Here is a 26,653-nt window from a genome sequence, read left to right as displayed (position 1 = left end):
AGATATGTGGACATATGTGGACATATGTGATATAAGGGGATATGTAGTGATTGGGAGGCAGGGATGTGAATATAGAGGATTCGGAGCTATGGAAGGTTAGAGATATAAGGAGATAGGTGTGTGAGATGTTAGAGTAAAGGGAATATAGCAGAGATATAAGGGTGTGGGAGATATGTGAACATATGTGAACATATGTGATATAAGGGAATATGTAGTGATTGGGATGCAGGGTTGTTAGAATATGGGGGATTCAGAGCTACGGAAAGTTAGAGATATAAGGAGATAGGTATATAGGGATGTTAAAGTATAGGGAATATAGGGTGCAAGGGATGTAGAGTATAGAGGATGTAGGATATAGCGAATAAGTGTCTAGAGATCTAGAAATATTGTTATCTATGGATATGCAATCTCTTGATCTGCAATTGGATATTGCGATTTAGGGTTGTTACTAACTGGGAACATGAGGATCCAAGGATATACAAATCGTTTGTATGTCTTGATACACACATATGAATTGCTATAATTGTAATTACATTCAACGTAAAAAATTGATTTATAAAAGCAATCTATAAATTTACAAAACTACAAAAAGAAGCAAAACTAAAAAATGTTGAATATTTTCCTTCATATTCCCCTATTTCTGTAAAAATACAAGAATGTCATAACACCTGCAACGAAGTTCCATTCGCAGCCAATATTGAACGTTTTGACAGCCGGTGTCATTCGTGACTTAAATACTTAATTATTCGCCGGTAAAATAGATTAGCATTGTAGCTAATGAATAGATCCTGTTCGCAGTTGAGGCACGTACTTAGAAGACAACAACGCGTCATTGTACCCGAGTACCGTACAATTGTTTCTAGTTTGACGACAGCAGCGAAGATTACAATGTTGCGCCGTACAATAACCGACGCAGAGGGAACGTCAATGTAGCAAATTCTTGTTACCAGCGGAATCGACGTGTTCGAAGAAGGAAAGAGATAAAGAAATAAAGAAAGAAAGAAGGAAGGAAGGAAGGCTCGACAGAGCTCGTTTTATGCGGCCGCATTCGCTGCAATGGAACCCTTTGTAAGCCCGAGGGCCCAACAAACGGGCCTTTGTCCTCCGTTAAAAAAAAGGGGGACCCTAGAATGGAAAACGTTCCCTCGAACAAATCGAATCTATCGTTTGTGTTTGGTTTCGCGATTTCAAAGGTACCCTTCTTTCTGCGCCGATTTTGTTAGTTCAGTTGCTCTTCGTTTTTAATACCCGGATCATCAACCTTATGATAATCGTACTGTGTTAGAGATTGTGAAATGACAAATATTTGTGTTCATTGAAACTTATCGTTTTGATACATTATGTACTTTTTATGAAAGTACCATGTGTTTGGGTACATGTATGATATGTGTGAATATTAGTCACATTTTTTATAAAGATCATGTATGTTTTGTATGACTTTTTATGAAGGCAACACATGTTCAGGTACATGTATGATATGTGTGAATATTAGTCACGTTTTTTATAAAGATTACATATGTTTTGTATGAGTTTCTATGAAGGCAACACATGTTCAGGTACATGTATGATATGTGTGAATATTAGTCACGTTTTTTATAAAGATTACATATGTTTTGTATGAGTTTCTATGAAGGCAACACATGTTCAGGTACATGTATGATATGTGTGAATATTAGTTACATTTTTGATAGAGATCATATATGTTTTGTATGACTAGAATGATGTACTAGTACCATGATTAATTATTAATTAATATTCTTCATATGGACATATGCATATATTTCTTGCAATTAACTTTTGAATTTTTGTTCTCAAATTTTTAGGTGCTTCTTTAGATATACTATATAATTAATGTAAGGGGTTAAAGTAGTGAAGCAGCAAATATTTTAGTGATTTTCTAAAAATATTATTGAAATATTTTATACTTTAGATATCTCCTAAAGTAATGATGATTATAATTGTTTTAACCACATTGAACATGTCAAATAACTAATGGGGTGCAATCAATAAAAAAGTAAATACTGTATAATAGACTACAAGCATGTTGATAAGGACGTAATATAAATAAAAATTTCGTAATAAGTACCTAAATAAAAATTAATAAATAAGCACCTAAACATAAATTCCTAAACAAGTACCTAGCTTAAAATTCCTAAATAAGTACCTGATAAAAAATTATTAAATACGTACCTAAATAAAAATGAATAAATACGCACCTAAACATAAATTCCTAAACACGTACCTAACTAAAAATTCCTAAATAAGTACCCGAATAAAAATTCCTAAATAAGTACCTGAATAAAAATTTCTAAACATAAATTTCTAAATAAGTACCTAAATATAAATCCCTAAATAAATACCTAAATATAAGTTCCTAAATAAGCACCTAAATACAAGTACACAAAGTTTCCTCTCTATGAAACACAAGTACCAGCAAATAAAAGAAAAAGGAACGAACACCGCTGAAAATTGTAAAGTTCGAAAAAGTAGAATCGGATGAATTTCGAAGAAACAGGGATCCTCGGTTGGCTACGTGCACGGAATGATGCCGCGGGTCTTGGTTCTCGGGTCGAGTTCAAGGGTTTTGAGGTGAAAACGGGACCGTGATTCCGAGCACAAACTGGATCGACGGGTTCCTGACTTGACGAAGCCTTCGACCTTCGACCTCGCTCATGGAAGAGGTCGAGATGAAGTTGCAGGATCGTATATCGTTGCTTCACTTGCAGTAGACCAATTCTCTTGCTCTCTTCGTTCCACTTCCTTCTTTTTTTGCCCTCGTCGATCTCTTTCTACTCTATCGATCTCTTTCGGTGAAACGCTTCGGTGTATCTTTCGTGATTCTTCGGAAAGGGAAAGTTGCGGGCTGTATTGCTTTCTTGAGTGACTACTTTGTTAGAGCGATGAATTAATGCAGAAATTGGTGGTTTTTGTGTTTCAGGTTGTGGGATGATGTGTAATGTAATATTTAAATGAAGTGTAACATGAATTATGGACAAAAAAAGTTTGATGTGAATTTTATTTTTATTTTTGTATAGTATTAGTTTTGGTTATGTTACAGAAGTGTAAACATTAAAAATCTTCCATTTCTAGAACTTTAACACAAGATTCCAATATTCCAAAACCTCAAGATCCCAAAATTCTAAAATTGCCAAATACCAATATTCTAAAATCGCAAGATTCCAAGATTCCAAAATCTCCCAAAATCTCAAGATCCCAAGATTCCAAGATTCAAAATTCCCTCGATCCCAAAATTCCTACATCCCGAATTCCCTAGATCCCAAACTCTCTAAGTCCCAAATTCCCTAGAACCCAAATTCTCTAGATCCCAAATTCTCTAGATTCCAAATTATCTAGATCCCAAATTCTCTAAGTCCCAAATTCCCTAGATCCCCAATTCCCTAGATCCCCCATTCCCTAGATCCCCCATTCCCTAGATCCCCCATTCCCTATATCCCCCATTCACTAGATCCCCCATTCCCTAGATCCCCCATTCCCTAGATTCCCCATTCCCTAGATCCCCCATTCCCTAGATCCCCCATTCCCTAGATCCCCCATTCCCTAGACCCCCCATTCCCTAGATCCCCCATTCCCTAGATCCCCCATTCCCTAGATCCCCCATTCCCTAGATCCCCCATTCCCTAGATCCCAAATTCTGTAGATCCCAAATTCTGTAGATCCCTAATTCTCTAAGTTCCAAATTTGCTAAATCCCAAATTCCCTAGGTTCCAAAATCCCAAGATCTCAAAATTCAAAAATCCCCAGATTCCAAAATCTCTAAATCCTAAAATCCCCAAATTGTGATCTTCCATTCCACAATTCTGATCATCCCACCACTATAACCCCCACCTCCAAAGTGAAATTTCCTAAAAAACACTGACTCCACTAAAAATTCCGCAACCTTCATAAATTTCTGTCGACGCATCGCAAACGTCCGCATCCGAAAGTCACGAAAATCTCCAGCGATATTCGAGATCGGAGATTTTTCAATCTGGCGATCAAGAACGACATCGTTCGTTCTTGAAGCTGAAACCACGAAATCGAGTAGAGTGCTAATCAATAAGCGACTGTCAGGAGATTCAACGTAGTCTTGCTCGTTATCAGTGTCGTAATTGGTCGAACAACGGTATCGAGAGCACAGCCTGAGAGAAGCAAAGGACACTGGAAGGCTCGTTAATTAAAAAAAGAAGTATGGAAGAGGGATGTAAAGAGATAGGGGAAAGGAAAGGTCGTTCGCTTAATTCATTCCGCGTTTTATTAAACGGCGAAAACACAGACGCTTTGTGCCGGCTAATAATTCACATGGGTTCATTGTTCCCGCTCGTTAAGATTTTCCTTTGAGACGACCGAATCTTTTGCATCGGCTCGTCCCACCGATTTAATGGTGTCTTCGTTAAAATTGTCGCGACACCGACAACTCGTTCGATATCGTTACGAGGTTCCGGAGGATACTCATTTTTTTTCTCTCTACTTTTCGATGAATATCAAGACTTCTTTACTTAGATAGATATTTTCTTAGAATCCCGTTTTATTAGATAGTTTTACAAAATTATACGAAGGTATTATGTCAGGAGGTTTTGAAAAATATTGTTACGAGGGGACATTTTTAAGATGGCGGCGATAAATTAAGAATTTATTCAAAGAAACTCAAGTTAGCATATAATTGTATGTAATATAATAGGAAAACGTTTCTTTTAATATAAAAAGAATCGTCCGAAATTCCAAACGTTTACCACAAAAATTAAACAAAAGATATTGCAGTTTTTAACCTAACCTCAAAAAGTATGGCTATGAGAAATGACCCGAGTAATAGCACGTATTACAAGTTATGAGAAACGTGGAGATTTATTCCTTCAATAATTTGTATATACATAAATATTTATGTTGTACTGCATTATTACATGACACGATTATTTATTTAATTTATACATTTATATTTTTGTATATCGTGTATGAATAAGGCATGCAAATTATTGGTATCGAGATATTAATATTCGGCCAGCACATAAATTAACATACATTTAATCATATTTATTTTATCCGTAATTTCGTATTAATATTATATAAATTATTTATATATCCACGAACTGGGTAATCATCGATTTAATATTAAAATTTTGATTATTAAATTATTTCCTCGAAGAATCTTATTTTAGTCTAAAATTTCTTGGTAAAAGACACTTTTTAATTTTCTTAGTTAAGTCACTACCCTTAATTGTTGTTTACAATACTAAAATATTGACATAAAATAAAAACGGAATATAAAATGTATTTTATAAAAATATGTCGACAATGTATGTAATAATACAAAATTAAAAAATTACAAGGTAAACGAACGATGAAGCACAAATTAACTCAATGAAAATCAGAGTTCAAGAATATCTTCGTGACTTAAAATGATGTAAAAATATAATCAAAAACGTAACTTGTATAAGAACAAGCTTTCTAAGTCAATATAACCTAAAAACTGAACATAACCTAAAAACTAAACTTGTAACTTGAAAATTATGTAGTCTAAGATAATTTAAAAACTTGTAACTCAGAACTAAACTTGCAGAATGACCTAAAAACTTACCTTGACCAAAGCTTAAAGTTGTAAATTAAAAATAAACTTTGTAAAATAAAGAAGTTATTCAAAGATCATTATGACCACTTTCGTATGATGAGTTTGGTTAAAGTTTCTCATTTCTTTCAGTGGCAAATATAATCTCCAAAATTTCACTTGTAAGACCACAACCCACAGTTCCAATCGAATACATAGTTTCATATTGGTTCGAATACATAGTTGTATATTGGTAAGAAGTTATTCAAAGATCATTATGACCACTTTCGTATGATGAGTTTGGTTAAAGTTTCTTATTTCGTTTAATGGTAAATATAATCCCTAAAGTTTCTCACCAGGACCAGAACCTACAGTTCCAATCGAATACATAGTTCCATCTATAGTGGTTAGTCTCTTCGAGTGCGTCAGTGTGGCAGTAAAATCAAGGTCAGAGCACGTCATCGTTCGAAAAATGTCGTGTTTCCAGCTCGTCGAGCCTCCGCCGTAATTCCCAGTGCGACGTGACTGGCAGGATAGGGGTAAAGAGAGAGAGAGTAGAAAGGGGTGGTTTGTCCTTTCCCCAGGAGACCGCAAAATCCTCGGCTCGCAAAATACAGGCTACTCGAGCGTCCCGGTTGTGGAAGCACGCCGTCCCGTAGTAGTCCTGCTTGAGAATCGTAAGCGGAGAGAGAAAGAGAGAGAGGGAGGGAGAAAACGTTGCAACGTCTTCGAGCGCACGTGCTACTAGCAAAGAGCAAGTTTCTTTCGTTAAAGGGGCGGCATGGCGCGTTGGCGTAGCAGAGGGTGTATCCACGGCCGATAATCCCTCCGGTGTTTTTCTTTTCCGTTCCCCGACCACGACCCACTTATCCCGGCATCGTAGAAGACCTCCAACCCTCTCTACGGCCCGTTTTATCGGGTGTCGCCGCGGGTTATCGTCGTGGTTGCTGCCACGGAGGGTGAAAAAGGGGTTGAGCTGCCGTGCTGAAGCGGAGCTGGTAGTGTGAGGTTGCTACCACCTGTTGGCAGGACAACGTCTTAGCCCCACGCCACTTCACCTCATCCTCCTTACCAGACACTCTCGTTTCCTTCTTCTTCTTCTTTTTTTTCCGCCTCTTCTTCTTCCACCCTTTGGCTCGATCCGAGACGCGCCACGAGTCTCGCGGGCACATTCTTGACGGGGGATTCTCGTGGCACGAATTAATGCCACGGCCAGGGTTGAATCGTTCTGGAGGGTGAGTTGCAGTTAGCTTGAAATTTGGTATACTTCGGGGAACGAGTTTTGGTAATAGTTTTGATGGAGTTGGGGATCGGGTGACTTTCAGGGACTCGTGGGACGATGAAATTTTTAATTATGATTCAGAAGACCTCGGATAGATGACTGTAAATAGTGTACTTCGAAATTGCTTTTTGTTTGGGGTGTATTCATTTTGCAGACTGTCGCGATTTTTTAACCGGAAACCCAACATATTTGCAGTTTTTGTTGTTTCAAGCTGTGATCCGCGATTGATTTCAATGGACTAATTAAATCGAATTAACGAGTACGCTTAATGAATCAATTAATTAAATTTATAATTTAATACACTTAATGAATTAATTAATGAGTAAATTTAATGAATTACATTCATGAATTAATTAATGAAATTAATGGACGAGTATTATACCTAATATTACCTAATAATAAGCAGTTTAATATTATATTGCGTTAACCTACATACGCAATCATGTGGTTTTGCATTAATAATAAAATTACAGTTATACCGTACTACTAATTTATATTCTAGAACTAATAATTGCTTTCAACAAATTATTTTCTCAGAATTCATATTAAATGGTTCATTTTTTAATTATGAAATCTTGTTCTGTTTAGGTGCTGAATCCACCTTTGTCTCCCATGTGCAAGCATGAAAGAATATTTCGTCAGCTGCATGTGACTTAGACTTGGGGTATAAGGATTCCAGGAATTCTTGCAGCAAAACAACCTAATATTGGTAAGTTAATAATAAGTTTAATTATTAAGGTTTAGACATGGACATTTATTTTATAGGTCGACAATGACTGGAGATAAGAGTATCTCTTTCAGAGTAGACTCTCGTTATATTGCCATCTGCAAATTGACTTTGAACCATCAAGGTTTAACTCGTGGAAATTTATTTTATAAGTAGACAGTGTACATACTTGGAGATCAGCTTCAGAATAGACTCTCGTTATATTGCCATTTATAAATTGACTTTGAACCATCAAGGTTTAGCTCGTGGAAATTTATTTTATAAGTAGACAGTGTATATACTTGGAGATGAGTTTCAGAGTAGACTCTCGTTATATTGCCATTTATAAATTGACTTTGAACCATCAAGGTTTAACTCGTGGAAATTTATTTTATAAGTAGACAGTGTACATACTTGGAGATCAGCTTCAGAATAGACTCTCGCTATATTGCCATCGACAAATTGACTTTGAACCATCAAGGTTTAACTCGTGGAAATTTATTTTATAAGTAGACAGTGCACATGCTTGGAGATCAGCTTCAGAATAGACTCTCGTTATATTGCCATCGACAAATTGACTTTGAACCATCAAGGTTTAACTCGTGGAAATTTATTTCATAAGTAGACAGTGTACATGCTTGGAGATCAGCTTCAGAATAGACTCTCGTTATATTGCCATCGACAAATTGACTTTGAACCATCAAGGTTTAACTCGTGGAAATTTATTTTATAAGTAAACAGTGTACATACTTGGAGATGAGTTTCAGAGTAGACTCTAATTACATTGCCATCCACAAATCTATGGACCTATATGAACCTATACGAACTCTCACATGCTGACACCCCCAAAACTGATACAGTGAACCATCCTAGTAATGACTTTTACTAACAAGAGTAACATAAATTTTGCCAACAAAAATAAGATAATTTTGTCTAACAAAAATATTCACTACCAAAGTATACAAAAAATTATCGAGCTAATTCGAGAACAGGGTTTATCCCTCTCATGATCGAATTACACCGTGTCTAATTGAGAGCCGAGTATTTAGCATAGTGGAGAACCTTGATACTCCATCAAGATCTATCAACCTGTTCGCTATTCTGTGTTTCGTAGCGTAGAAATACGGCTATGGGGGTGGTGGTATGGGGTGCGAGATGCGCTGGCCCGCTATGAGGTCCGGTAATGATACCACTCGCTTCTCCACCGTTAGTATTTGACATCACGACACGGTAATGCTCCTGTGCATCCTGCTTCGCAAATGGATCTTGACGAGACCAGAACGAGCCATGTTGTCTGATAAACGTTAGATATGACTATTTACCGTCCAGCCTTTTCATCGAGGACACTGGCGTCGCGTTAAATGAGGGTGTATCCTAAACATCCTCGGGACCATTGATACTCTTTCCGTGAATTTTTTAGAGGTGTCTCAAGAAAAATTAATATTTACTTCGATTAATTGTGCTAATGCATTTTTTCTGTTAATTGTAATTGTTTGATTTAATTAGTTTGATTAATTTGGTCAGTTTGATTAGTTTGATTAAATTGATTAGTTTGATCAATGTAATGAAGGAGATTATTATTACTGTTCTCATTACTTTGATTTATTTGGTTAGGTTAATTAATTGAATTAGTTTGATTAATTTAATTAATTTGATCACTTTGATTAATTTGATGCGTTTGATTATTTTAATTAGCTTGGTTAATATTCCCTTGCTCTCATTCATTTGATTACGTTATTTTGATTGATTTGATAAATTTGATTAGTTTGATTAAGTTGATTAAGTTGATTTATTTGATTAATTTCATTTATTTGATTTATTTGATTAATTTCATTTATTTGATTTATTTAATTAATTTGATTAGTCCGATTATTTTACCTAGTTTGATTAATTTGATTAGTTTGATTAACACGACTACCTCCATTACTTAAATTAGTTTGATTACTATGCTCCATGTATCAAACACATGTTTGCAATATGTATACATGAAAATATTGATCCCAAGCACTTAACGAAACATTTTTGCAGTCAATTGATATTTTAAGTGTCCATTTTTGTAATTTTTTCGTTTAATATCCATATTTAATGTGTACATTTTAAAAAGTAAAAGGGTGATCTGGCAAATACACGTACTAGAAATAAAAGACACTGATATTTAGCCGATGCATTTACATAAATATGTACATTCACTATAAAGTTTGTATGATGCAGAGGACATGCACGTATCCATTAATATTATACTAATTAATATTAATTAGTGAATTTGTGTATGAATAGTTAATACGTGAAGTTGTATATGAATGTATGAGATTATTTATGAATTTATGTATGAACACTTTTAGTTAATGTATATTCTGTTCAAATTACTATTTTATTAAATTGACGTATGCAATTACTACATACACATGTGCCTACACACCCATCAATTAATCAATTGATTTATTTCCTGGTTTTGGACAAAGTGGACCTTTTTCACAAATATTCCAAAATATGGACTGTTTTCATCCAAAGAAATTCATCGTTACAAATAATAATCGTGTCGTATCGATAAATAATTTCGATGGCAATAAATCTTTTTCCTCGTCAATCCTAGTAATCAGAATAACACAAAGTGCAATTCCTTGTAGATCTCCGTAAATACTTGACGTATCTATTTATACTAAAAGTTAGCAACCTTCGAACTATTTCTAACCAACGAAATTGTCGGAACGCGGAGGCATTCTAGATGAATCATCATGTCCATCAAACTCGAACTCACGATGCAACTCCATCAAACTGTCAGGCTAAATGCTAAAACGATGCGAAAATAACAGATACATATATCAATGTACTGAATTCATTCATCAGGAAACGGTTTTACCTTCGGTAAACTTAATCTATCGTTTCTGTTCTCTGTATCGAAACTTCAACTGGAACCAATCAAGATGGCTGCTTTCCATATTAAATATTGTATCATTTTATTATTGTACTTTTATTCATTTTTGTTCATTTTATTTTTGTTGAAGTAACGGGTGATTGTGTATATTGTTGGTATTTATTTATTTTTTTACTTTATTTGCAATTTTACAGTAGGCACCTGATGTCAGGAGTTTCAGTGTTAAATGCATGAAGTTTTTGATGATTTTTGTCTAATGTATTATTTTGTCAGTCATAGTTACCTTGTCAACCATAATTGACTCATACACAGTTAACTCATCAAGCTTAGTTATGTTGTCAGTTGCAGCTAACTCATCAACCACAATTAAGTCTTTTACTGCTGTTAACTCGTCAACCATAATTATCTTAACAGCCATAGTTGTCTTGTCGACCAGAACTAACTCATGAACCACAGTAAAAATGTCAACCATTAACTCACCACATCAATCTTTAATTTAGGTACCATAGTTGACTCATCAACTTTACTTATTTGGTCAACCACAATTAACTCATGAACCACAGTAAAAACGTCAACCATTAACTCACCACATCATTCATTAATCCACAGTTAACTCATCAACTTCAGTCAACCTGTAAACCAACTCATCAACAGTTAATTAGTGAACCACAATGAACTCATCAACCACAGTTAACTCAGCATCTTCAGTTATCCTGTCAGCCATAGTTGCCTCGTCACCCATAACTAACTCATTAACCCCATCAAACCAACCCATTAACTCACCACATCATTAATCCAAATTTAACTCATCAACCTTGACCTGCCACCCACAGTTAACTCTCAAATCCTCAAATCTCTACACCCCCAAATTCTCAAGGTTCCAAATTTTTATGTTACCAAATCTCTGCATCCCCCAAATTTTCAAGCTTCCAAGTTTCCACGTCCCCAAATTCTCGAGCTTCCAAATTTCCACGTCCCCAAATTCTCAAGCTTCCAAATTTCCACCTCTCCAAATTCTCAAGCTTCCAAATTTCCACGTCCCCAAATTCTCAAACTTCCAAATTTCCACGTCCCCAAATTCTCAAGCGTCCAAATTTCCACCTCCCCAAATTCTCAAGCTTCAACTTTCCACATCCCCAAATTCTCAAGCGTCCAAATTTCCACCTCCCCAAATTCTCAAGCTTCCAAATTTCCACGTCCCCAAATTCTCAAGCTTCCAAATTTCCACGTCCCCAAATTCTCAAGCTTCCAAATTTCCACGTCCCCAAATTCTCAAGCTTCAAATTTTCACGTCCCCAAATTCTCAAGCTTTCAAATTTCCACGCCCCCAAATTCTCAAGCTTCCAAATTTCCACGCCCCCAAATTTTCAAGCTTCCAAATTTCCACTACCCCAAATTCTCAAGCTTCCAAATTTCCACGTCCCCAAATTCTCAAGCTTCCAAATTTCCACGTCCCCAAATTCTCAAGCTTCCAAATTTCCACGCCCCCAAATTCTCAAGCTTCCAAATTTCCACGCTCCCAAATTTTCAAGCTTCCAAATTTCCACTACCCCAAATTCTCAAGCTTCCAAATTTCCACGTCCCCAAATTTCGTCATCCACATTTAATCAACCCCACTTAACTCATCAGCCACAGTTAACTCACCTACCTCATCAATTTCAACCACACTTAAAAGAACTCCTCTACAATCGAATATAAATTTCAAAACTTGAGACACGACATCACAGAAAGAAACGTATCGATTTCAGTCACAGAAAACGCATCTCGAAGCTATCGTTCATTGTTACCTGTCCTTAAATCACCTCGAAGCTGGTTCTCGAGGTGCAAGCGTACCCCGTCATTCAGTTTGACGTCGTAATAACGATCGTCCGTTGTACCTTTGGCAGCCGTTTGCTCGAGGACCATCCTCCAGCCAGCCTGGAACTTTAAAAACGCGATGTGCTAGTCATTGCTGGCAATGAGCGAACGAAAACGCCCGGGGAACTCGTGTTTCTTGTTTGCTCATTTTTTTCTACCACTGCGTCTTTGTTCTTTTCGTTGGGCCTGCCGATACGTGTCGTTGCTCACAATTAGGAGGTGGATTATTTGAATGGGTCACGCGTGGGCTTTTTTTTAGAGAAGGTTAGATTGATTTAAAACGGTGATGGGCAGATCAACTCGTTGAGGAACTTTGGAGTGGAGTGGGATTGGGCGATAATGAACTCTTTGCGTTTTTGACGTTTCAGGTTGGGGGATTTGGTAATTTGGAGAGGTGGAAATTGGGGTGTGGAAATTTTAGTGTTTGGGAATTTAGGGATGGAGGAATTTGGGGGTTGAATATTGGAGGATTTGGAGATTTTTAATTTTAGGAATTGGGGGTTTGGAAATTTGGGAATGTGGGAATTAGGGATGCAGCGATTTGGGAGTTTGAAAATTTGGGGGCGTGGAAATTTGGAAGCTTGAGAATTAGGGGGCGTGGAAATTTGGAAGCTTGAAAATTTGGGGACGTGGAAATTTGGAAGCTTGAGAATTTGGGGGCGTGGAAATTTGGAAGCTTGAGAATTTGGGGACGTGGAAATTTGGAAGCTTGAAAATTTAAGGATGTGGAAATTTGGAAGCTTGAGAATTTGGGGACGTGGAAATTTGGAAGCTTGAGAATTAGGGGACGTGGAAATTTGGAAGCTTGAGAATTTGGGGGCGTGGAAATTTGAAGCTTGAGAATTTGGGGACGTGGAAATTTGGAAGCTTGAGAATTTGGGGACGTGGAAATTTGAAGCTTGAGAATTTGGGGACGTGGAAATTTGGAAGCTTGAGAATTTGGGGACGTGGAAATTTGAAGCTTGAGAATTTGGGGACGTGGAAATTTGGAAGCTTGAGAATTTGGGGACGTGGAAATTTGAAGCTTGAGAATTTGGGGACGTGGAAATTTGAAGCTTGAGAATTTGGGCGTGTAGAGATTTGGGGACGTAGAAATTTGGAACCTTGAGAATTTTGGGGTGTAGAAATTTGAGAATGCAAAAATTTATAAATCTGACAACTTAGAATTCCACAACCTCAGGTCCTAAAATTGACAAATATCTCTCCCACCTCCAACCCACCTTCACCTCCAAATTAAACCAGCTTAACAAAATGATGAGGTTCGAAACTTGACAAGAGGATTAAAAAACAGCTAGAAATTGCTGCGGATTTTGAAAAGACTGAGAAGGAACATCAGGTTCCAGTTGGGTCACCCTCGCCATAAGAGCGAATTCCATCGCTTCTGTGTTCCTTATTGTAAACACAAATAGAGAAACGGGGGACTCGAGGGGCCCGGGACCCGCTATTGTGAGCAGCGAACTCTTTGTTGTTTTTTCATCGAGCCTCGAGGAGGACCTTTAAGACCCCAGGCTTTGGGACTATTCACGAGCAACGAAGTGGAAGTCCCATTCCTTGCGACCGCCTTCCTTCAACGTTTTCTCTTCTCTCGTCTTCGTAATCCGATTCTTTGGAACCCTCTGCTTTTAACTACTTTCCTCGTGCTGGCTATTGGACGTAAATGGACGTTCGTGATACCTTGACGTAATATAAAACGAATAATCATTTTATGTGATCGAGTTGCAATAAGAAGTGTAACAGATTCTGTGTATTTTCAATAGGAGTATTTTATAAGAGGAAGGTTTATCTTGGGAGAGTGTTAAATGTGCATAATGTACAGGGTGTTTCGAGTGAGTATCTTAATTATCGTTGCTGATAGCAAGAAATAACTTGGTCGAGTTTATATTCTGTCAGAATGGGATGATTAGGAAGATTGGTGACGTCGTTTCGAGTTTGCGTAAAAGTAAGTTGAATGCAAGATTTAATTAGTTGGGGAAATTGTATGGTCATTAAGGAACTTGTGGTAACACTTGTTCATATTTAGGTAATGTATGAATTTTTGTAGGAATATATTTCTTGCTTCAGTAGGAAATATTTATCGTAAATAATAATTTAAGTCAGTATAAATACGTAGAAGTATGTTTAAATAGGTATAAATGTGTGTAAATATGTATAAATGTATATAAACAGGTATAAAGATGCGTAAATACAGACGAATACTTACGAATAGACACGAATAGTTACGAAGAGGTACGAATAGTTACGAAGTCACGACTAGGTACGAATGAGTACGAATAATTACGAAGAGGTACGAGTCGATACGAGTAGTTACAAGTAGATAGATACGAGTACTTACGAACAGATACGAATAGTTACGAAGTCACGAATAAGTACGAATGAATACGAATAATTACGAAGAGATTCGAGTCGATGCGAATAAATACGAGTAGATACCAATAGATACGAATACTTACGAATAATTACGAAGAGATACGAGTCGATGTGAATAGATACGAGTAGATACCAATAGATACGAATACTTACGAACAAATACGAATAGTTACGAAGTCACGAACAGGTACGAATTCGTACGAATAATTACGAAATGATATGAGCCGATACGAATAACTACGAATAGTTACGAACTAATACGAACACACACGAATACTTGAGAAGCTAAATACTCCTCCCCATTAAAAAACATCCCCATTACGTCCACTATCCTATCAATCCTCGTTCATATTATGCTCCCTAGAAACCTCTACAACTGCAAATAATCCGAAGAGGAGTAAAAAAATCAATCAGGCCTTATCTCGAATAAGATATTCAGAGTTTAAGCCCGTGGTATCAGTTGCCGAAGGAAGAAATGCTGGCCGTAAATATACGGATCTAATATCGCGCAACAAAATTGCATTATGGAACAGTAAATATAATATTGCGAGACTCGTCGGACTCCTCGAGCATCATCTTTCCGTCGGGTAGTCCGTGGCACGTTGCGCGTCGATATCGAGGCTTCTTATTGGCTCGAGCGTTGCAATAAATAACCCGGGTAATAACAATTTCGCCAGAACCACCGATCATCGACGATAAAAGAGCGAAGGGAACTTGTTTTCACAGAAGTCGGTGAACGACGAGGATCGGTTTCGACGTCGTGGCTTCTAGGCCCGGAACAGGGACAAATTGTACTCGCGAGCAAAGTTTTACGAGAAACGTAAAACGATCGTAAAGATCTCGCGAGTGCGTATTAATGGCCCACTGTGTACACTGTTATCGCGCCATTATGGAAATTCATTAATGCTCGGCCCAGGAACCGGGCATTCCTTCGACGAGCTCCTCGTTCAGCCACTTAGATACGAGATGATTTACGATCCACTAAAATCTTATCATCCCGACCGATATATTGAAACTTCTTGTAGAAATCGTGGGATACTGGCCCGAACCGGGAACCGATCTTACGTTGCACGGGCCCCTCGGCTTAATTAAATTGCTCGTAACTGCCGAGCAATAACATTTTCGATGCCGAGTATACCTATCGTACAGAATTTGTTACTTGCGCGGTAATCTCTCTTGGAAATCAGAGCTCCAGGCTATCTGCTAAGAAAAATTCTTGAGTAACTTCGAAATTACTTTAGGAAGACTCCATGTTAACTAGTGATGGGAGGGTTTGAGCAAGAGATTGGTAATTTACTCTGAATTACTGTCGTCTGCACATATGACTCTGTCATACATATGTCACTATACATACATATATGTTATATGTCGCTAAAAAATGGGCTCTTTTTAATCACAAAAAATTGTCCACCTAATTGTCCCTCCAATTGTCCATTTAACAACGAATTATCTTTTTGATAACAACAAATTATGCATTGCAAACGACATTCGTCACATTGACACCGAAAATGTTCCTCCAGTAAATAGAACAAGTTCGAGAATAGCTTCGTCGAAAGAGGAAGAAAAACCGACTTGGTGTGAACTGTTAAACTGTTAAACGATCGTCGGTAAAACGTGCGTGACAGTGAGACGACACGTGACGAGAGTCTCGCGAGTGGCTAAAGCAAGTGGATCACGAGGGACGATCGGCGTGGTCGATAAGAAATCGCTCGGAAAATTGGCTTATTCCGATCGACCGCCTCTGTCTCTCTTCCTCTCTCTAATGCTGACAAACGACTCTGTCGGAAGTGACGAAATACCTGCGCATACAGGGCCGCTTCGCTCGATATATCACCGAAGATACACGGTGATCTTCTGTCGCGCTTTAATCAACGTTACTGGATTCGCCATAAATTATCGTGTCTTATTAATACTTCAAGATTCACGTGCTGAGTTGGTCAGATTTATTATTTTATTATTTTAATGTGACTATTATTATGTAAATTATACACCTATTGCTTTAAGAATGTTTTATTATACAGTTCATGTTTTCATAACTTACTATAAATTTATTTGGGTTTTATTACTTTACTTTATTTTTTTTTATTGTTATTTTTATCTCAGTTTTATTATTTCATTTTGTCATTATTTTATTTCAGCTGTATTATTTTATTTTATTATTATTTTTCTTTGTTATTATTTTTTTATGTGAATTATGTTATTGTGCTGTTATTTGATCCTGGTTTATCCTCAGTCAGAATAATAATTTGCTTATTAATATTTTTTTAAATATATGCTACATTGGAAAACTCATGTAAATTATTCTAAAAATGTATAATTACTGTACAGTATCATTACTGATTTTGCTTTAAAATTTTTCAAGTACTTGTCCACGTTACTTACCAACATAATTTTATTCATCTTTTATTATCTCTAATTTTACTTGAATTTCATCTACTTTTAAATCAAACATTTCCTAAATAAAAAAATATATTCTTGCATCAAAACCCACCCTCAAAATTGACAGACAAAATGCAAATGGAAATTGAACTAAAAATTGCCGATAAGTGAGTCGAAGATAGCGGTTCTGAAATACCAGCGGGAGAAATTAAGTAGCCATTAATTAAAATTTTATGGAGATCGGTCGGCCACCATTAACATCTGACACTTGGTTCAGATAAAGTCGGGGCGTATTTCACACGGGTTACTCCTTAATAGAAACGAACGACGATTACAAAACACACGGCTTACTTCTGCGTCAATTATCAAGTTTTTATGACCGGTGTATAGTCATCGGTACATTATTGACTTTCCGAGTGGCGTTCAGCGTCGACACATAATCGTTTCATCTAGACAACACGTCAGACCAGTCTACTCATCCGAGGGAACGTTTCTATTATACGCCCCGTACGGGTTTTTATGGCTTTTATCTACCGATAGATGTACATACAGCACCGAAACGCACCGAACGAATTTCACGATGGAATAAATCAATCGGAAAGGTGAACGCATGGTGCGCGATAATTGGTGGACTTGTGTCTTGACTTTGGTATGAGACTATTTTTATTTCATTGTTTCTGTTATGTAATGGAAGATTTGTAGAAATTTATTAATGATTTATGAAAATGAAATTTATTTAAGATTCATAAAAATCAAAATTGATCAAAGATTTATGAAAATCAAATTAATTTAAGATTCGCTAAAATTGGAATTGATCAAAGATTTATGAAAATCAAATTAATTTAAGATTCACTAAAATCAGAATTGATCAAAGATTTATGAAAATCAAATTAATTTAAGATTCACTAAAATCAAAATTGATCAAAGATTTATGAAAATCAAATTAATTTAAGATTCATAAAAATCAGGATTGATCAAAGATTCATGAAAATCAAAATTAATCAGAGCTGCATGAAAATTAAAATTAATTAAAAGTTCATGAAGATTAAAATTAATAAAAGATGCATGAGAATTGAAATTAATTAATGGTTCATGAAGATTAAAATTAATAGAAGATGCATGAAGATCAAAATTAACCAAAGATTCATAAAGATAGATTTAATCAAAGATACATGAAAATTAAATTTAATTGAAGGTTCATGAAGATTAAAATTAATTAAATATTCAAGAAGATCAAAATTAACCAAAGATTCATAAAAATAGATTTAATCAGAGATACACGAAAATTAAACTGAATTAAATGTTCATGAAGATTACAATTAATCAAAGATTCATGAGGATCAAAATTAACCAAAGATACATGAAAATAAAGTTAATCAAAGATGCATGAAAATTAATCTCAATTAAATGTTCACGGAGATTAAAACTAATCAAAGATGCATGAAAATGAGAATTAATCAAAGATTCATGAAAACGAAATTAAGCGAACACGAAATTAATCAAGAAAATTGCAGAGGTGTAAAATATAGAACATAATTATAAAACATTACTAAGCGTTAATTAAAACGTTAATAAAGTATGAATAAATCATACATGAAGCTACACTTCTTACATGAACTTGTAATTTAAATACATTAAAATACATTACATTAGAAATTTAGATATATTAAAATTCAGGTGCAAATATTTAAATATCTTATATATCGTATTAATATTAATATCGAACATAGCCTAACCTAACACGCATGTCATTAAACTATCGTGCTTGACATACGCAATATTATCAATATATCGTTAAGTATCAATAAGATATCGATAATCAATAGCCACACCTCGGTGTCCATCCACGCAGCGGTCCACAATACAATAATTGATATTAATTGCACAAACAAACGGTCCAAGCCAATGACGCAGGCTATAGGACACTTTAGCACGGTTACGTAACGCTTAACGATCCGTATTTAGGTAGTGAGTCAAAATACAGGATTATCGATCGTCGATAATCGAGGGAACGTGCAAAGAGAAGAGAAAAAGAAACGACTCCTTTTACGGCGAAGTGGGAAGGCTCGACTGGACCCGATTAATCTGTAATCAAGCGAACGTTGCAACTAGTAATCACGCATTACGCTGGACACTCTGAGTAAACCATTTCCAACGTTTATAGCCGGGAAGGCCGGAGAGTTGGTTCATCTAAAATCGCCTTGCTTGATTTATGCGTCGATTTTCTATCAACGGTTATTTCATTAACGAACGAATCGCGATCGCCTGTAAATCGCTCGAATTGTTACAATGTCTTATTTCTTCAAATTATCTATCGCGTTAATGTATTAGCATTTCCTTACTTCACTGAAATTACCTGGTTACTGATATTTATAGGACTCACACAATTATCGGTAACTGCTTATGAAATTACGAAATATTCGTTAAATGTTTATTGAGTTGAAGTTCAAAGTGGAATTTGCTTTACAGAGCTCCTTGATTGATCGTCCATTTTGAAAACAGGTGGGGTTGTATTTTAATATATTTATAGGTGCTGCATTTTAATAAGTTTCAAAGTATCAGTAAGAATTGATGGACAAATTCTGTGCTGTTAGATATATGTTTATTATTCAATATACTGCCAACCAAAAATTAGTAACGCAAATATTTATTATACTATAATGTCCCACTTCCAAAATAAACTCATATGAATTTGAAATAATTGTATACAGGGTATCTCACAACTAGTATAGGTCCCTGAAATGAGCGACAGTTTCGAGCCTGGCAAAGGCATTTGTTGATCGCGCTCAGTTGTAGGTTCGAAGCCATCACTCTCCCGCGTTTTTCCTTAATAATTCAAAAACGAAGCTTCAAACCCCATTTTTGCAAAGGGAAATCTTATTCCGAATCGCGATAGCTACTCCCCATTTCAGGGACCTACAGTTGTGAGACACCCTGTATAAAGTATATATGAAACATCCAGTATTAATCGCACTATTAATATCAGTCTCAGACTTCCACATCAATAATTCAAAAAGTGCTCTTCCGAAGATAAACTTCTCTCATACATATTTTTTGGATGTGACCCGAAGTCAAGTGAAACGTTCAACGCTACTTTTAGCATAAAGCTATAATATAAATTGGTCATTCTTTTTTCTACACGTCGTCTGATACGATTAATCGCGGTGTATTCCTTCTGTATTCTCTGAAATTTGAATATTTCACAACAGTCGGGCTCCACAACACGCGAGAGCTTTCAAGCAAATTGGACCCCCTCGAGAGCAGCCAAAATCTAATTACTTTCAGCAATTTGCTTCGTCAGTGGAGGTCCCGAGATCGAAATGAAATCAGTTAACCGTTCGTTAACAACAAAACCAAGTAAAATGTTATTGTAAAAGAATTACTGCCCCTTTGCGCGTGACATTTTCCCGTTTGGTTCTTCGGCGGAACAGGTTGCTTTCCATTGTGGTCGACGTTTAATGGCCTCGGGTTTATCGTGTCCTGTCGATATTGACATCGGTGTCTAATAATCGACCACGTCCTCTTGATAATTCTCACTGTCGGCTGGCAGCTGGCCAATCCGATACTTCTACATCTAAATACGGATACGTTTTTGATATCCGATTTTCTGCGAAACACCGGGTACTGGGAGAAACTTCTTTTTGGTGGGTACAGATTTTGGAAATTTTGGGAAATTTGGGAAATTGATTTTGGAATTTAGGGAAGTGAAGGTTTGGTGATCTAGGGTGATAGAGAATGGGGGGATTTTGGATTTGGGGATTTAGGGATCTGGGGATTTTGGGAATTTGGGGATTTTGGGAATTTGGGGATTTTGGGAATTTGGAGATTTGGGATCTAGGGATTTTGGAATCTGGAAAGTTTGGGAATTTGAGGATTTTGGAATCTAGGGAGTTTGGGAATTTGAGGATTTTGGAATCTGGAAATTTTGGGAATTTGAGGATTTTGGGAATTTGAGGATTTCGGGAATCTGAGGATTTTGGGATCTAGGGATTTTGGAATCTGGAAAGTTTGGGAATTTGAGGATTTTGGAATCTAGGGAGTTTGGGAATTTGAGGATTTTGGAATCTGGAAATTTTGGGAATTTGAGGATTTTGGGAATTTGAGGATTTCGGGAATCTGAGGATTTTGGGATCTGGGGAATTTGGGAATTTGAGGATTTTGGGATCTAGGGATTTTGGAATCTGGAGAGTTTGGGAATTTGAGGATTTTGGGATCTGGGGAATTTGGGAATTTGAGGATTTTGGAATCTGGGGAGTTTGGGAATTTGAGAATTTTTGAATCTGGAGATTTTGGGAATTTGAGGATTTTGGAATCTAGCGATTTGGAAATCTAAGAATTTTGGGATCTGGGAAATTTGGGACCTAGAGATTTTCGAACAATATTCTATATTTCTATATTTAAGAATGTCCACCAAGGATTCTAACCTAAAAAAATATCTGAATATACAACAAGAAAAATACCTTCCTCGCATAGCACAATTAATCTAGCAATTAAACTTTGACACAAGTTAATACTCGTTTTGTTCACGTACCGTCCAATTTTTTACACAATGAAATAATCTCCGTTTCTTCTGTAATTTTTTAATATATTCCCTGATACTAATGATGTACCTTGCTCAATAAGCTTTTCAATTAACGCAGGCAATTTTGCTTTCCAATAAAAGTCTGCAACTTCAGCAAGAGAACGTGGCTAGCAAAAAGTTGTTCCAATTAAGGTGGCATTCTACGGTGCTTCATAGGTTGTTTGAATGTTGCTTCTTTTGCAAGTCCCCCCCCGACTTCTCCCGGGGGGGGGGGGAGAATTTCAACCCGTGAAAACAAGCTCTGTCTATCTATGGACGTTTGCCATCTTTTAATCTCAGGGTTTTAGGAAACTAATTAACCAGAATTTTGCGCTGCCCCATCAAACGCTACGGAAAAGAATTTTAAAACGTTATGATCGTTATCGAGTGCATAGAAAACATTTATTATAATCTTTTTGAAAAATGTACATTTTGTATTAGTATATAAATATTTATTAATTTATGTGTGTTATCAATTTTAATTTAATTGTAATGGAAGCAATTCAACTTTATATATTATTATTATTAGATAATATTGTTCTTCATTTATTTTATATTTCAAGCTTTACGATATGAAATAAGTTGCCGAAGTTTTGAGTCATCTTTTGCTAAACTTTTGATGTTTCAATAGGAGTCATTTGTTGCAATCATTCAGCAGCCATTTTATATTTCAAGTATTTCAGCAAATTTAATACTAACACAAAACATATGTCATTTTGCAGAATTTCTGTCATAAAATCTTGTAAAGGTTTTAACCTCAAAAAACTAGCACTAACGCAACTGTCAGCCATTTTGTATTCCAAGCATCAGTGAAACGTTTACATAACCATATCCAAACTTCAAGCTTCATATTGATACAAACTAAAAATTACAGTACCTACATACTGTTTATTTTAAAATAAAATAAAATCCTCGAAACATGCCTTAAATTAAAATAAAATCCTTAAAGTAACCCTTAAAGTAAAATAAAATCCTTCAAATAAAATCTGCACCACTAAATTTGACCAGCAGCGAACAGGTTAAACGTATATGACGTGTATGTTCATACGTTCACATAAGAAGCTACCGAAGTCGAAACGATCAGTGAGTTAAGAGCGAATCGAAGATACGTTAGAGAGCATCGAACGGATATCGGAGGGGAGTTTTATGGTTTCACGGTCAAGACGTTGGCGCGAATTTCAATGGTGCATTACAGGGATACGTGGCACCATTAAACCTGTTGCGGTCGCCGGCGGATTTCGGGATCCGTTGAAATAGCTTTATCGTGTCCCGTCCCGCAGTTGCCACGGAGATAACGCTATCCGTCGAGTACCATAAGATAATCTTATTGTTGTCGTGTAGCTGCAACTATTGTTATAGAAGGTTCGCGCGAATCTTTGATATATACCGGGCCGTGACGTGGTCTGGACCATTATTTCGCACGTGGCGAACCATTCCGATTCGATAACGCGACCCGACGTTAATTGCTTCGTTTAAGACCTGTAATTGCGTTTCCCGTGGACCCGTCTGATTCTCTCAAATGAATCTTCCTTGCTTGAAATATCGATTTTCGCTCGTGCGTGAATTAGTGACTTGCCAGAAGAATTTTGCGAAGATAAACTTCTGTTAAATTTGGTAAATCGTGTTTCTTCTGTACTTTGATGTAGTGAGGTACATTGATTGCGAGGTGTGAAATTTTTGATGAATTAATTTTGATTCAAATTAATTTTGACCTTCAAGTACCAAAATCCACAGATCCCAAAATTCTCAAATTCTCAAATCTCCAGGTTGCACATTCTTAAATATAGAAATGTAGAATATTGTAGAAATTTTCAAAATAAAAAATTGTTGAATATAATCGTATTCATATAGAAAGTTCAAAAATCACAAATTATTAAATGTAGAAGTGTTCAAATTGAAAAATTGTTAAACTCAGATGTACACAAATTTAGGTAGCTTAAAATATATTTATTTGGTAATTGAGCAATTTAGAGGTTATCAAAGCTACAAATTCTTGAGCACAAAAATTAAAAAAGAAAACAGAAATTCTTAAATACTGAAATGCTAACATAAAAATCTTCACGTTAAAAAATTGTTAAAATTATAAATGCTCAAAAATATCTAAAATACAAAAAATTCAATGTCGAGCTATTTAGAGGTTTTCTAACCTAAAAATTCTCATGCACAAAAATTGAAAAAATCAGTAATTCTTAAATACAGAAATGTTAACATAGAAGTCTTCACATTGAAAAATTATTAAAATTATAAATGCTCAAAAATATCTTAAAATAAACAAAATTTACTAACTCTGCTATTTAGAGGTTATCCAACCTAAAAATTCTCAAACACAAAAATGAAAAAAATGGAAAAAACTTAAATGCAAAAGTTCGGCAAATATGCAAACTTTGAAAGGTAAAAATGTGGAAATGGAGAAATCCAGCGATCAAGAATTCTGGAACGCAAATATTTTGAAATCGAGAGCTTGCAAAAATCAGAAGCTCCGAAATGCAAAGATTCAAAGTTTCCGAGCGTGTAAATTTTGAAGCGTTGCATGGAAGTAGTATATCGGGAAAATGAAAAAATAAAAGGTCGGACGTATCGCGCAGTAAAAATTCGGCTTTTGCAGTAAAAATTGACCGTTCGCGTTTTAATCCTTCGGCAGGCCGGTGAAATTTCATCTGGATGTATTTTTCGCAATATCGAGAGTTTTAAGAAATATTTGAGTTACAAACGGTTGGGTGGCTCGCGGCATACAACAAACACCGATCCCGAGGCTTTGGCCAAAATAAAGTCTGCCCGTGAATTGGATAGAAATAGAGAGCGCGTACAGTTTTGTGCAAACATTCGCCGATTTACCTTCCTCCTCTCGTAACACGTATCAAATGATAACCCGAACAAATTTCCACCGTCTATTTTCCGGCAGATTAAATTCGGTTTTCGATACGTTTAACGACTACGATCGGCAAACGGAACGATTTTGCGCCGCCACTTTATAAGCCATGGGAATAACAGGTTTCCGGGCTCGCTCTCCAAATGAAATTCTCGATTACAAATCGTATCTCTCGAAGCTGCGATGAAAATGTATCGTAAACAAACGGCTTCCGTAACCGCGATCAAAAAGAACAAGAACCTGTTCGTCAACGATGTAATTAAAATGCAGTTTTAACTCGTCAGCCGATAAAAACGAGTTAATTCGTCGTTTAAGAATGGCTCCTCGTAAAATTTCATCGCCATTTATGATCGTTCTTTCCAGCATAAATCCTCCGATCGAATTCCGTGTTTTAAATATTGAAGTATACTTTTTTCTTTCCTTTAAATGACACGGTTAAATGTTCTCCAGTATTTTTCGAACACAACCGGTTTCACGATTTCAACATTGTAGGGGAATTTTTGTTTCATAATCGCTCCTCGCGCATCGAATTCATAATTCATGATTTCCTTATTAACTCGCAAATAATCGGAGATCGTGATGTGCTTGATAGTGATTTATTTGATATAAAGAGGTAATTCAGATAACCAAGACGGAATTTCACCGATTTAGATGCTTCGAATACCTTAATCTTAATCTGCGGCTACTGACTCGTACTTTCTACAGGTTTATTTATTGCTCGTTGAGTTTACTGTTCTTTAGAGTTTCGCATTCTTCACAAGGTCTGGGTCGTCTTGTTTCATGTCGTAATTAAGGATTTTTATATATATATTTTATTGAAAATAATTTCGTAGTGGTTTTATTATCAGGATCAATTACTACGTTCAGCGGAAGAGGAAAGACTGCAAGCTTTGTCATATATGTGTGCAATTTTAAAGAAATTGTTATGTACACTTTATAGCAGTTGTAAAGTATGAATCTGCTTATAGTGTTAGGGATAATTGGATACTCGATCGTAACTTCTTTTCATATCATTTTCTATACTTCCATAATTTTATAGTACCATCAACAACTTGTTTATTCAGTTCAAGCTAAGAATTTCTTAAAGACTGTCAACTGAACTTGAACCTTCTTTAGAAACTACGTATTAACTCAACTCACTAATTTTTCAAAAACTATCAAATTAAAAATTTCTCAAAAACTGTCAACTCAAGAACTGAGACTATCAACCCCTTTTAAAAACTTCCCCAAAATTGTCACCTCGTTTCCAAAATTTTCGTCCATCCATGACTCAAAATAATCTAAAACAAGACGCAAAAAATATACAAAATCTTACATTTCTTCTGATAAAGTTCCTAAAACACTACATATAGTGCATTGTAGTACAGCTCGAACACGAAATACTTTTCACGCGTGGCAGGTGCAATGAACCGATCGGGATGATCAGGTCCCGGGAACCCGCAGGTTTGCATCGGGAATTTCTGAGCGGGCCGCGTTAACGGTCGTCGTTGTCGCCGTCCACGTCGCCGTTAATTCCGCGTTGCAACGTGGACGGCCGATTACCAGCACACTTCTATAGCGATACTCGCGTTCGTGTGGCACACGTACGACCACGCACACGAGCGCACGTGTGGGAGAGCCGGACACGCCAGATGCGGCGCGCCCACGCGGTGAAAGTCGCGGTAATTGATTCCGTGCTCTTAAGACATCTCTCGTAGCAGAGATCCCGCGGTGAGATTAAGCGCGAGAGAGGATCGCCTGAGAACACACCGTTCTTGGCTCGATAGAAATCTAATGGGAGAGGGGGACGACCGTTATGCGGCCGAAAAACCGGCCATGAAAAAATCGGACATGGTTCGACGGAAAATTCACTTGGCTGATCTTGTACTGGTCGTTAATTGATCGTCCCTCTGTAAAGTTGGGGTCGAACTGGACAAATGACCTTTACAGGATTCTTTGTGTTAGGTTAGAACAAAGTAAGGTTTGTTAAGGTTCTTGTGAGATTTGTGTTAATCAACGTCATCTGTCTATTCATGTTTTCATTTCTGTGTGAGTAAGCATTATATATATGACATGTGTAACATGTTGATGTGGTTGTAGCTTAGAACTGTACACATTGTAGTACAACATACCATAGTGCATAAATATACCCTCTTGAATTGTGGTTACATCCATCAGAATCGATGTACGACGATTTTTTACTTCTATGAAAGGTTTGGTCCTGGAATCATACACCGCT

At 36.4% G+C, this 26,653-nt stretch overlaps 1 protein-coding gene across 2 annotated transcripts in view; it reads left to right on the top strand.

Annotated features, from left to right (window-relative positions):
- LOC100880605 (uncharacterized) overlaps positions 1-26,653 on the top strand; it is a 386,346-nt gene that overhangs the window by 203,985 nt on the left and 155,708 nt on the right. For both annotated transcript variants that reach the window (XM_076531013.1, XM_012287140.2), the window contains one exon: positions 7,410-7,530. The gene's annotated coding sequence lies outside the window, so the exon portion shown is untranslated. The remainder of the gene's footprint in view (positions 1-7,409; positions 7,531-26,653) is intronic.

The sequence above is a fragment of the Megachile rotundata genome, chromosome 1 (assembly GCF_050947335.1).
Source record: "Megachile rotundata isolate GNS110a chromosome 1, iyMegRotu1, whole genome shotgun sequence".
NCBI classification, from domain to species: domain Eukaryota; kingdom Metazoa; phylum Arthropoda; class Insecta; order Hymenoptera; family Megachilidae; genus Megachile; species Megachile rotundata.
This window is presented reverse-complemented; position numbering and strand designations above follow the sequence as displayed.